Here is a 12,717-nt window from a genome sequence, read left to right on the forward strand (position 1 = left end):
CCACAAAAGTGTAAATGCCCTCAGAATGTACCTCACTTGCTTCCTCAATGATTCATTGGAAATCTAGATAGTCATATTTTCGATTTTTCCCTTGAATTCCCTTTAGTTTGAACACTATGATAAATACCAGTTTACTTTAATTTTTGGAGTGTGTGTGTCCAGGTATGTGATGCAATTCGGTTGCATACTTTTAATAGTAGTTTCATGATAGTTACTTTGAGAGTTAGAGGATTAATTTCGTTTTTCCTAATTTGCCTTTGTTTGTGGTTATTTGATATTCCATCAACTTATCTGCTTTTAAAGCAAAAACAATTAATAGCACAAGGTTTGAATGATGTGGGAAGGCACTGGATAAATATTTCTTCGAAGAACAATTTGGCAGACTGAAAATGATCCCAACTAAATACTGGTGTCCTACATTCACAGTGCTGTTAGGAAATTACTCTTCCTGGTAATGTATTGTGCTGCTTTAGCTTCCATACACGCTGATTTCAGGGGGTGCAACCAAGTTTGCTATAAAAGCACACATCATCGGATATACTACTGTCTAAGCAGAAAAGAAAACTGCCTTAGCGGGGCATTGCGGTTTTAACAATACTAACTAATGAATGAAAAAATGACCATTCTTTAAATTAAGACACATTTAATAATTTTGTGTTGTAGAAGTGTTTAATATATTAGGTAAATGATCTATAAAACTGTCAAAGTTTATGTAGCATCCCCCAAAGCATAAAGGGGTTTTGTTAAATAAGCAACAACATCAGTGGTCCATGCTCATTATTAAAATGAATAAATAAGCAAATTAGTTAAATTTTGTAGGGCATTTAAAAACATATGGTATTTATTTAAGCTACGTTCTGCCAGAAGCAAAGGAGTGGTCATCATTTGATACAAGTAAAGGACATTTAAAGTCCCATACACTTTTTTGGTCCTTGTGCCGAGTAGTGGCCCAAAACAGAGCTATGGCCTACAGTGCCTTGTTAGTAGTCCAGCTTCTCTTTAGTCATCTTCATAGCCAGGTGGAAACCAATTCACCTGAAGGTTGTAGAATACAGTATATGTGGTCACCCTCTCCCTGGGGAAAGGGCTTGGGCCTGTTGTGGAAATAGGAGTAGGCAATAAACCTGGCTCTCATGTTCTTCTCTCTGTGACCTCAGGAAGGCGTTTAGCATACTTCCACCAGGGGAAACGTGACTGAGTAGGTGAGAACCTTCTACCTGTGAGCTGAAACTTCCTCACCCCGGGTGCAGATCATCATAAGTCAAACCAGCTGTGGCTGGGACCAAGCCAGCAGCCTAGAAGTCCAGGCTGGCTGCTGCCACTTTTGACCTAGGCAGCCACAGGGTTGCTTAAGGCATTTTTTAAAAACTAATAATATTTAATTTTTTAGAGCAGTTTTAGATTCACAGCAAAATTGAGCTGTAGTACAGAGAGTTCCTATAAACCCCATTTCCCCCACTGAATATCCACAACCTATCCCATTATCAGTATCTTGTACCACAGTGGTACATTTATTATAATCAGTGAACTACATTGATACAGCATTTAAAGTTCACAGTTTACATTAAGGTGTTGTACGTTCTATAGATCTGGACAAATGTATAATAACATGTATTCACCATTGTGGTATCATATAGAATTGTTTCTGTGCCCTAAAAATCCTCTGTGCTCTGCCTATTCACCCTTCCCTCCCCCTCAACCCTTGACAACAGACGAGCCTTTTACTGTCTCCATAATTTTGCCTTTTCCAGAATGTCATATAGTTGGAATCGTAGAGTGTGCCACATTTTTATATTGGTTCCTTTCATGAAGTAAGATGCATTTAGGTTTCCATGTTTTTTCATGGCCTGGTAGCTTATTTCTTTTTAGTGCTGAATAATATTCCACTGTCTGGATGTAACCACCATTTATTTATCTACTCACCAACTGAAGGGCACCTTGGTTGCTTCCAAGTTTTAGCAAAAATGAGTAAAGCTGCTATAAACATCTGTGAAAAGGACTTAGTGTGGATATAAGTCTCGAATTCCTTTGACTGAATACCAAGGAGTACAACTGCTAGATTGTTATGTTAAAAGTACGTTTATTTTTGTATGAAACTGCCAAACTGTCTGCCAAAGTGGCTGTACCATTTTGTATTTCCATATTATTAAATTAGAGTTCCTGTTGCTTCACATTATCGCTAACATTTGATGTTTTTAGTGTTTTTGCTTTTGGCCCTAATAAGCATGTGGTGGTATTGTTTTAATGCTTAAGGCATTTTCAAAGGTTAATAATATTCTCAAAAGTTAAGACTTCCATAGGAGAATGAACATCTGCCAAAAGATTCCTAAGTCTAGAAAAGAAAGTCTTTCTTACAATAAGATTTAATCATTGTAAAGGAAATTGCCCTAACTACAGAGTGGTTGAAAATTTAGCAGGAGAAAAGGAGACTGAAAAGTCTCACAATTTACTATTATCAACCTAACTTCCTTTCCAATGCTCAGTCCTAGAAAAAGAGACCTTTTAAAAAATTTTAAAAATAATTATTTTATTGTTTTTTTATTACAGTTGTCTGCATTTTCCCCCCACCCCAGCTAAACCCACCTCCCTCCCTTGCTTCCGCCCCCTACTTTGGTTTTGTCCATGTGTCCTTTATAGATGTTCCTGAAAACCCTTCCCCGCATTATCCCCTTTCACCTCCCCTCTGGTTACTGTCAGATTGTTCTTAATTTCAGTGTCTGTGGTTATATTTTGCTTGCTTTTTTTCTTTTGTTGATTAGGTTCCAATTAAAGGTGAGGTCATATGGTATTTGTCCCTCACTGCCTGGCTTATTTCACTTACCATAATGCTCTTTTGGCTTTCATTTTTCTGGTTGTGGCCATTGGTTACCTAAATGTATTTATCAAAAAATCCACCATAGACTATGAATGACTATGTAGAGAATAACTTCATGGAGGGTAGAAGGCTAAACCTTATGGAAATACTTCTAGTCTATATTAAGCTATATATTATCTTTTTCTTAAGATGATTGCAACTCCATTGAGATGATAATTTAGCAATGGAACTTTACAAAGGCTAATGAGCTAACTGAACTATTTATGAATATGACATGCATGATAGCTACTATTTAATTGCTATAGGTTTGATTTCAAAAGTACTACACAGAAAGACTAAATATGCAAATTATAGTAACACTACTGTAATTTTATACCTCATAATCTTATTAAACAATCTTGCCATGGGGAATCAAAGTATTAATACAGGAATTAAAAAACATATAAGATAACTTTTTAATCAAGAACCCATACTTATTAATTATTTAGTCCTTTGGCTAGAAGCAAAACAAAGAAACTAACTTCCTGGACTTACTTTTCATTTGAGAAGAAGGTACATACCGGGTTAACAAAATGCAATTACACTTTATAGCTATAAAATTATTTCAACAGGGCCATTAATTGCCCTCATAATATAACAGGTAAAGTTTACTGCTAGCAAAAGCTTATTTTGTGATAATCACATGGGAGCATTTTTTCTAAACTCTAATTTCAATAGATATTGGTTCAATTTATCAGAATTTCCCATTATTGTGTTTTTAAGTAAGGCATTAAGTTATTACTCAAACACAATGGTGTCTGAATCTTATGTATTATAAACTGAGTAAGCACACAGAAACCAAATTATATCTCATTCTAGTGGAAATGACAGCAACATTTTTTTCACTGATAGCACCCTACCGGAGGTCCAGCTGATTTGCACTCTGCTCTCTATTTGTATAGTTAATTAATCCCAAAGAAGCATTTATTAGCTTGATTTTCAAAAGTCTGCTTAACTTTAAATTTTTAAGTCCCCTCTTAACCTTGAATTATTTACCAGACAAAAGCAAAAGAATTTGATGTAGGACCAAAATATATTAATAAAAACATGTGCTTCCAGTTGTGGGAAAAAACCCCTATAGGTTTTTTCTCCCTTTCTCTCCTATTCTCTTTCTCTCCTGTTCTCTTTATAGATATATAAGGGATAATGTAGTATAGTAGAAAGGAAGTTAAATTGGATGTTGTATTAGTTTTCTATTGTGGCTGTATTACTACAAATGTAATTATTTAAAACAACATAATTTATTTTCTTACATTTCTGTAGGTCAGATGTCTCAAATGCGTCTCACTAGGCTAAACTCAATGTGTTGGCACGGCTGCCTTTCTTTCTGGAAGCTCTAGGGAAAAATCTGGCTTTTGTACTTTTAATTTTTTTAAAAAAGATTTTTATTTATTTATTTTTAGAGGAGAAAGGAGGGAGAAAGAGAGGAAACATCAAGGTGTGGTTTCCTCTTGTGCGCCCCCTACTGGGGACCTGGCCTGCAACCCACACCCACTGGGAATTGAACCAGCGACCTTTTGGTTCATAGGCTGGTGCTCAATTCACTGAGCCACACCAGCCAGGGCTATTTTCTTGGCTTTTTAAATACTATTAAAATGAAACTATAAAAATAAAGGAAGTATTTGAATAATAGTTTAATACAATATCATGTGTTAAAATTATATTTCAAAAGGTCATAATTAGATAAGAGTTAATGTGGTTCAGAGGCTAGCCATTTGTATTATGGTTTCAAATTTAAAATCTTTTAAGATTAAATCCCTTAATAAACGTTAAAATACAAGTTCTTCTATCTCATGTAATTGGTACTAGATAGAGACTCAATGTCTCTACTGAACAATTTTCTTCCTGCAATCTGAAATATGGTAATAAAAGTTCCTTGTTGTTTGTATTCTCTGTTGATGTTGACCTGAAAAGTCACATGTAATGATAGCGTTGCTAAAGTAGTAACCCTGTGATTTTTATAAATTTTCAGGCAACAGTTTCCTGCTATCAGCAATAGATTCAGTAGATTCAATAGATAGAAGAGCAAGTGACTCTCCTGAAATTCTATGACCACAATAGAATGTGAAAGTAATGCATGCGTTCCTTAAGAGAGATGGAATGGTTGAAGCAGCAGATGTTTACAATTTGTCTGACAGTTCTCAATAATAGGAAATTACACAGATGCAGCACCTAAATAAAATTAATTTTCTGTTTGTCAAATATAGTAAATATAATGAGTTATACATAATTGACAATTCATACATTGATTTGATACAGATGGTTCATGCTCTGTTGTATTTTGGTGAATCATATCAATAACTCTAATGCCCTAGAATTTTTAAGATTTACAAATGTGTCATTTTAAAAATAAAATACAGAAAGGTAGTATAGAATGATGTTGGGAACTGCCCTGACTGGTTTCAGAAGCTGTAACCCCCACGGCTAAAGCTGAGTAAAGGACTTGGGGACCATAAGCCCCTGAGGAGACAAAGCTTATCTTCCTTGTAAGTGAACCATCTCTGCCCCCTTTCACTTCACCCTGCTTGGCCCCAAGCAGATGACTGGTTAGCCAATGACAGGTAAGATTCCTCAAAGGAGGGACGACCTAAGACATGTGTGGTCACGAAGGGGCCCTCAGGGAAGGACTTGGGGGGCTATAGAAAAAGGGGGTGATGGACCCTCGCCCCTCGGCTTTGACATAGACTGAGTCCTCATTCTGTCTGCAAGAAGACTCCTAATCTCTTGACTGTTTTACTTCCCCTGCCTGATTTAAGCCTAAAACAATGACAGAGGGCGGTGCAGTCCTGTGCTGGAAAGGGCAGCCTCCCTGGGGCGATCAGGCCTAAGAAAGAATGCATAAAATCCTGTGAAACCTGTTTTGCTAAGAATACCCTCAATTTAAATGATAAGGGTCCGAGCATAGAATGAGTTTTTTTCCCCCAAAGTTTTATGACCCTTTAGCTATCTGACCCTGACTTAGAATAAGCCCTCATAATTCTTTGAATGTTGTCTATTGTTTGATCCTTACTGCCTGAGAATGATTGATGAACTTTGTATTTCTATGCAAATTAAACCCAATAAAAGCCCATTGAGGAACAGGCTCTTGGCCCTTCTCCTTCGAAAGATCAGCCACCTTTCCTCCCCAAGCAGATCTTCTCTTGGTAGACTTATTCTCATCCATGGTGGCTGGGGGAGCCCTGCCGGCAGACCACGCCCCCCCACCCCCCGCCCAGAATGATGGTTAAAAAACTGACCCTGGAATTATATCATCTTGTTGAAACCTAATTCAATCCAGCACTCATTGATAGGTTATTTCACCTGTCTGCACAATGGGTGAAATAATAGTCTAGCAAAGAGCCTGCGATTGTTAAATATTGAAAACTATTAACTGCTGCGACTCTACATAAGTTGAGTTTATTGCAGATATTTTTAGAGTTATATGACACTCAAATTCATGCCCAAGAAAAAAACTCATACACTTTTCTTGTAATAAAAGAAGTCCAAAAAAGTAGATTTTATGTCTTTGTTTTAAACCAACATCAACTTTTAGTCTTAAAGCTTCTAGAGAAAAAATGGTCATGTTTTGTTAATTGAAAATTTTATGTAAAAATATTCAAAGATGTCAGCAAAGAGACTTAAGGTATTTTAAATTTTTGTTAACTAAATATGTACATTATAGACTTAGAAAATTTTGTTTGTTAAACTTTTACTTTTATGTTGCATTTAGCTTTTATTTTTATGGAATGAAAATTCAAAGAAATATTTGCTTCTGTAAATGGACTTCAAGCAGTGTTGTGCATGTACTTTTTCTGATGCCAGGCATAAATATATTTAACACCCAACACTGTATCCAAGTAGGAGGTATGATTCACAGTTTCTAGCGTGAAAACTTTTCCAAGTGTATGCCTGTTGCCAATTCATCATATCAGGGTGTCAGTGAAAGGAGTCATGTGATAGTAGGGATTAGACATCAATATCTAGGTACTTCATCGGAATATTAACATTCGAAGTAGAGAAAAGGGTCATTTTAGTGTGACTTATTCTCAGTTATCGAATGAGTTACCTGGATATTATCTTGTACCCTATGCATCCTTTTTGATCAGGCTGTAAATTTACCTTTTACTATCATTGATTTACTTTTATTGTTTTGTCAGTTGTGCTTTATCCATCTTCTTAATATCATGATTCTATAAAGGCAAATATGATTAATTCCATTGTTTTAACCCGGTATGTTAAAGAGCTGTTTCCTGTAAACATAGGGTAAATTTGCATTTAGGAAAGGATAAAGTTGCAGAGGTAACGGAATGTAGTTTGTACAGGGAGGTCTGTTTTTTTTTTTTTTTTTTTAGCTCTTTTGGTATGTGATAACCTTGAATTAGGCTGGGATCCTCAGATTTTGCTCCCCATATGATATGTAGCAATGGGGCTTAATGTTTAGATGAAGAAAAATGAATGAAATAAAGAATGTGGGAGAGAAACTATGACAGAAATTCTTCTTCCTTATTATTAGTAAGCCATTTCACAGAGTTGTACTTGTCTAAACACCAGAGAGAAAGGGTAAATTATGGAGTTATCATGATACCTCATGGGGTTACCTATGAGTTTTACTATAAGTTGCAAGACCACATAGCATGCTTTTTCTTAGAGCATAGCTATTATTTCTCGTCTTCGTAGGGTACAAAATGTTGCTTTTATCTGTCATGGTACATCTTAAACTTTGAGCTGGGAGAAGAAAATGTATTTTCTGAGCTGTGTATCCTCCTGATGAAATTGTGGCTGTAAATGTAAAGTTTATGTTGTCATTATTGGTCATTTTTAGTGACAAATGAAACCTTTCTATGGAAAATCAATAGCGCTTCGGGTCTAACCAGAAAATGTAATTGCAGAATCCTCAGATTGGAACAGGTGTCTTGTACATTATGTTGATTATTGTAAAATCAAAGTTGGATTAATTATGCACTTTCAGATGAAAATATTCTTGATGTATGAGACTTCCAAAATGGCTTGCTTTCTGATATTTATTTTTATGAATATAGTCCACTTTTAAACTCATTTAACTCATGAAAAGAAATTCAGCCCCAATTTTTGTTGTGATTAGCTTACCTTACCATGTCAGGTTTCACCTTATCTGCAGTGGTGTTTTCAGATGCTAACCAGAACTACTCGACCTGTGTCAAAACACGGTATTCCACAAATAGTGTTCTGTTCACGTAAAAATTGAAGGCTGGCTCAGTTTATAGTTCATTTCTCCTGATTCTTCTGAATAACCCGTAGATCATTTCAGACAAACCTAATTATTATCAGTGGTGTGTACTTTTCACAAGCTGTGAGTTCTTTCTTTAGCTTCTGAGCACTTTTCTTAATTTATTCAATTATGCCTTCAAATGTACACTATGTCAGTCAGATACAATACAACACTTACATTCAGTAATGATAATACGTTGACATTTATAAAAATTTTTATAATGAATTTCTGGTGTAAAGTTGGATTTATCACATGCTTTCTGTTTTTCTGTTTGTTTGTTTTGATGCATTTTTATAATAGCTAGCCTGGCCACATATTTTTTGTCCACAACAGAAGACTTTGGATGGGAAGGGGAAGCTATTAATAATTATGTCAGGTCAATAGATACAAACTAGACCTGTCCTGGGAAAACCATATCCCATGGGCCAAATCCAGGACAACCCTGCTTTCGAACAGCTCAGACTAAGAATAGTTTTTACCTTTTTCAATGGTTGGAATAAATCAAGAGAAGAATAGTTTCTCATGATGTGATAATTATATAAAGTAATTTGAGTGTTCATAAATAAAGTTTTATTGGCACACAGTCGCATCGAATCATTTATAAGTGGTTCTAGGGCTGTTTACATACTGCAAGGGCAGTTGAATGGCCGCAACTCACCATCTTGCGTAGAATATTTAGTTTGAGTCTTTAGAAAAAAGGCATACTGATCCCTAAACCTAGCTCAATTTAGATAATTCATTTCAATAGGACAGGATCCTTGTTTTCTCATAGTGCCCATGAAAAGGCATATCTGCGAATAATACTTATGTGTATTATTATATTTAACAATGCTGATGTTGATGATGATGTTTCTGGTGATATGAGGGGGGACCAAACCCTCCCCAGAATTTATTTATAAAAAATTGTATATTTATTCTTATATGTTTTAGCTTCAGTCACCTTCAAAATACTCTCCATTTGATGCAATACACCTATCGAGACTTCTTTTTCACTGCTCAAAACAGTTTTTGAACTCATTGATTTTGATGCCGTTTAGTGCTTCTGCCATTTTTTGTTTCTCCTCTTCCACATCAGCATAACGTTTCCCTTTGAGGACTTTCATCATCAGCGAAACAACAACACAAAGTAACTCGGATGTGAGACTGGGTGAATAAGGAGGGTGGGGCATGGGGGTCATGCTGTTTTTGGTCAAAAACTGCTGAACACTCAGTGTGGTGGACAGGTGCGCTTGTAAAACACCCATCATGAGATGGGAAAACGCGAAGAAGGAGTCTTCAAAAAAATTCACTGAAGCTGAATGGAGCCTCTCACATTCAGCTAATACACTGATACCGATTGGGGTCCTAGAACACTCATCTAGCAGGGGAAGCCTCTAGGATACTACAAGGGGCCCACCCTCCAGAAGATAATTCCTGTTTTGGGGGGACCCCTGTCATATACTTACCCACTCTGTAGTTTCCTATTGACTAAACTCTTCCAGGTCACATTTTTAGCTCCACCATAAAGTCTGCTGGAAGTTCTTTACTCCTTCAATGATATACCTTTACATGTAAGTATTTAAGTTGTTAATTTTGATATGAATTGAAAATAAGTTTTTCTTCAAGAACCAACCTGCTTCCATTTTCTATGACAAAAATTAGTGGGCAACCTTGATAACAGTTTTGGGTTTTTGTCTAAATGCTTTTAAAAGTGTGGGGGAGGGTAATATTTTAAAGTAACCTCATGTTGTCTCTTTGATGAATCAAAGGAGTTACAGAAATTCAACCTCATTGTCCAATAGGCCAGATAAATTCTTTTAATTCTTCAGTGAGCCATTTATTTGTTGGATGATTAAAAACCCTGCGCCCTCAGGAAAGTTGGCACAGTTGGAGTATGCGCAACACCCTTCTCTGCAAAACTAAGCTGAGCTGTGTTTTATTGAGACTCTTCGCCACCTTTCAGGTTAGGTTGGCTTTGTCAGTAGGCACGTGTCAAATACTTTTAAGAGCTACACAAAATACAAAAGTCATGTAGATCTAGAAATGAAGTTAATTGGAATTTAAATTATCAGTAGGATAACAGCAGGTATATTGTCCTCATACCTTTTGTTTACCAATTAGATGTCCAAATGCTGACTTTTGTGAAATGTGGCACAGTTAGCAAACAGCAGCCAGGCTAAGCTGGATACCTGGTACGAATGAGGTCTGAATTAGTATTCTCTTGGCACCAAAAATGTGCCATTCATATCTTCTCTTTTGTAACACTAATTACATATAATAATGCTGGATTTTAGTTTTAAAATAATAATGCTCCTTCATGTGTGGAGTACTGTAGAACTATTCAGTTCCTATGTCAGTGCTAATTAAAACCTATCTAGAATTCGCTAAAATCTGGATCAACGGTTTCACATCCCTTACAGCAGTGCACCTTACATGAGAAACACTGCGCTCTCCATTTTTTCCCTTTTCAGCTTTTGTTGTCTAATTAACAGAATCCATCAATTTGGAGGGGTAGATTAAAAATGGAATGAATGCTATAGCCTTTGTGTAATTCTCTAAAGCTTTTCTATGCCATAATCAAGGTGAAGAAAAAATGCTTATTGCAAATGTCCTGAGCTGACAGAACTATATATTTGGAATCATTAAGTCTGTGGTAACTGGTGAAAATAAAAGGTATAATGAGGACAAAATGAAATGGATGGTAGAATGTAAGCTTTAATGACTTAAAAGGAAATAAAACCCCCTAACTCCATTTCCTTAGTCCATGCTAGTCAAAGGGAAATACAACTCATTTCTTTAAAAAAATTAGCAGGAAAAATTCCTAAATAAGAAGCTTTAAGATTTTATCCAATTTGTAGTGTGGTGATAGAAATTTGCTGAAGTGGTTCTAGTAGACATTGTAAATATGTATGTTAGAGAATATTGAGTCTTTTGCTATTCAGAGAAAATCAAACAAAAAATGTGATAGACTGAGTAATTAAGAACATATATGGTTTCCGGGAGGGCAGAAGTGTGACAAGTACTGTGTCTTTACATCAGTACAAAAGTAGTAGTTGTCCTTGAATTTTGGAGGAGACCTTGGAGAAGATGTCCACAGACAAAAGCCTGACTCCTATGGATATGTCTTAGTCCATTCAGGCAAATTACCAGAGACTGGATCTGAAACAAACAACAAAAATCTATATTTTTACAGTTCCAAAGGCTGGGAAGTCTGACAAATATCATGTTGTTGACAGAGTCGATATCTCATGAGAACTGCTTCTTGGTTCATAGACAGCAGTCTTCTCGCTGTGTCCTGAGTGTTGGCAAGGGCGAGAGAGCTAGCTCTCTGTGATCTCTTCTTTGAGGCCCCCATCTCATTCATGAGGCTTCTGCCTGAGGACCTTCGCCTCCTAATACCATCGCATTAGGAATTAAGATTTCAACATTTGAATTTGGGAAACACAAACTTGCATTACATACCAGAGCGATAACCCTGAAAGTGACTCACAATGAAAACATTGCCTTAGCTTTGCACGAGTTATTTATTAGAGATTAAAACTAATACTAAAGAGGTTAAAATAATAATTAGAGGCTAAAACTAGAGGTAATGGTCTAATTATTCCTTTAAGAGATTTTTCCTGAGAAGCCTCCATCAAAGTTTTTTTGTGATATTTAAGCTATGCTATTTTAGTTTCTACTCCTGGTTCTGCCTTTAGCCATAAGGAATACATTATTTGTATGTGTAATCTCCTGGTAAGCTCTCAGTTTTTCCCTGTCTTGAATCCTCTTCACAGTTGAAACACTACCGGGAACTGGAATTTGTTTTGTTTTAATGGGAAAAACGATTTCGGAACTTGATGAAATGAACAACACCCTGAAGCTTCTGTTTGCATCCTAGGATTGCTCCTGGGACTCCTGCATGAAAAGAATCCACACACTAGTCATTCGTATACTAATTAAAAACATAACTTAACTCAATCATTTTGTACTTTCACCAAAGAAAAACTCGAATTGTCTCAGGAAACATGTTTCTCCTGATGCTTAAACATCTCATTAGGACACATAGTTGATCTCAGTGATACTGTTAATTATTAGTTAACTTCTTAAAAGTTTATAAGAATGCATTCATATCTTCTTCTGCTTCCCTGGGTGTTGGCACCCCCCAGTATGGGGATGTAACCGTGCAAACGGCCTTTCATGAGCTACCAGCAGAAGCATGCTCAAAGGGCATGGTTCTAAACCCATGCCAAACAAGGACCTGAATGAGTTGTGCATCTCTTCAAATCATACTATTCATTGCTTATTTTTCACTTTTGGAAATCAAGCTTCTAGTATTAGAGCAAGAGTTCTCAGAAAAAGGAATCCTCATGGCCATTATATATTTCATAAAAGTTCTGAAACTTTTTTGTCATGATCCTCATCTCTGTCACGTAGTCTGAAAATGAGACAAAGTACAAGTCCGCTCTCCAGGTAGTAACAATTCTTCAGACTTGATAGTTATGGCATCAATTGGCTGTTAGCCAAACTGGTTTTCCTTTCTGTTGAATCCACACTAGACGTTTTTTCTAGGTCTTTCTTCAGGTTGGTGTGGTCACGTGACTGATGTCTGGCTCACTAGCCCGTAGATTGTGAGTAGAAGTGGTGTATTCTACATCTAGCCTGGCTCAAAAAATCA

This window comes from Desmodus rotundus, chromosome 3 (assembly GCF_022682495.2).
Source record: "Desmodus rotundus isolate HL8 chromosome 3, HLdesRot8A.1, whole genome shotgun sequence".
NCBI lineage: Eukaryota > Metazoa > Chordata > Mammalia > Chiroptera > Phyllostomidae > Desmodus > Desmodus rotundus.